The following is a 1,962-nucleotide window of genomic DNA, read 5'->3' as shown; positions in this document are numbered from 1 at the left end:
TACGGCAGAAAGTGAAGAGGAACTAAAAAGCCTCTTGATGAAAGTGAAAGAGGAGAGTGAAAAAGTTGTCTTAAAGCTCAACATTCAGAAAACGAAGATCATGGCATCCGGTCCCATCACTTCATGGCAAATAGATGGGGAAACAGTAAAAACAGTGTCAGACTTTATTTTGGGGGGCTCCAAAATCTCTGCAGATGGTGACTGTAGCCATGAAATTAAAAGACGCTTACTCCTTGGAAGGAAAGTTATGACCAACCTAGATAGTATATTCAAAACCAGAGACATTACTTTGCCGACTAAGGTCCGTCTAGTCAAGGCTATGGTTTTTCCTGTGGTCATGTATGGATGTGAGAGTTGGACTGTGAAGAAGGCTGAGCACTGAAGAATTGATGCTTTTGAACTGTGGTGTTGGAGAAGACTCTTGAGAGTCCCTTGGACTGCAAGGAGATCCAACCAGTCCATTCTGAAGGAGATCAGCCCTGGGATTTCTTTGGAAGGAATGATGCTAAAGCTGAAACTCCAGTACTTTGGCCACCTCATGCGAAGAGGTGACTTATTGGAAAAGACTCTGATGCTAGGAGGGATTGGGGGCAGGAAAAGAAGGGGACGACCGAGGATGAGATGGCTGGATGGCATCACTAACTCGATGGACATGAGTCTGAGTGAACTCCGGGAGTTGGTGATGGACAGAGAGGCCTGGTGTGCTGCAATTCATGGGGTCACAGAGTCGGACACAACTGAGCAACTGAACTGAACTGATGCTTTGTCTGAAAAGAAACACATTTGCGGCTAATATTAGACCAAATAAACCAAGATTTATGTTTAACCAGTAAAGAAAAAGATATAGTCCTCGGGAGACAATGAGCTCAAAGGGCTTGAAAAACTCAAGTAAAGTTTTCTAACTTTCTCAGAAAATCTTTCCATCATGCAACTTAAAATGTGTTGATATTTAATAGTGGGATTTGTCTGCAAGTCACAGATATTTGTCTCTGACAGAATATGAGGGTTCATTCATCAACAAGTACTGTCATTTTTACTGACAAAATATATGCTTTATCTTCGGCTTCCATCATAGCTCAGTCGGTAAAGAATCTGTCTGCAATGCAAGAGACTCTGGTTTGATTTCTGGGTCGGGAAGATCTGCTGGAGAAGGGATAGGCTACCTACTCCTGTATTCTTGGACTTCCCTTGTGGCTCAGCTGGTAAAGAATCCGCTCGCAACACAGGAGACCTGGGTTCGATCCCTGGATTGGGAAGATCCCCTAAAGAAGGGAAAGGCTAACCACTCCAGTATTCTGGCCCAGAGAATTCTATGGATTGTATAGGCCATGGCGTCACAAAGAGCCGAACTTGACTGAGAGACTTTCACTTTCAAGCCCCACCACACCAAACCAAGACTACAGTTTTGGCCCCTCCCCAAAATGGAATCTTGGGCTTCCCAGGTGGTACTAGTGGTAAAGAACCTTTCTACCAACACAGGAGACACAAGACATGCGTTCCATCCCTGGGTCAGGAAGACCCCCTGGAGGAGGGCATGGAAATCCACTCCAGTATTCTTGCCTGGAGAATGCCATGGACAGAGGAGCCTGGCAGGCTGCAGTCCATAGGGTCACAAGCAGTCGGACATGACTGAAGCAACTTAGCACCAAAATAGAATCATAAGCCAGTCAGTCAGGAATCACCTGGTCAGCACTACTTAGGTAATCTGCCTAGTAGGCCCCTGCCATCCCCTAAAGGAAAGTGACCTTGCCATAACCAATCCACTTCTTGCTAGTACTGGTATCGCCCACTTTTTGAAAATTTGCTTTGTGCCACTGCTTTTACAAAAGATCTGCGTTAGTACGGTTTTTGACTAACCAAAAGAACTCTGAAGAGGATTTTCATTTTTTATTTTAAAAAAAGCAAAAAAATGAAAAGTGTTTAGCATTTGTTTCGCAGTGAGCCTTTACAGAGGCAGCAGGC

The sequence above is a fragment of the Ovis aries genome, chromosome 14 (assembly GCF_016772045.2).
Source record: "Ovis aries strain OAR_USU_Benz2616 breed Rambouillet chromosome 14, ARS-UI_Ramb_v3.0, whole genome shotgun sequence".
Taxonomy (NCBI): Eukaryota; Metazoa; Chordata; class Mammalia; order Artiodactyla; family Bovidae; genus Ovis; species Ovis aries.
The sequence above is the reverse complement of the archived record's forward strand: the minus strand, read 5'-3'. Positions refer to the sequence as shown.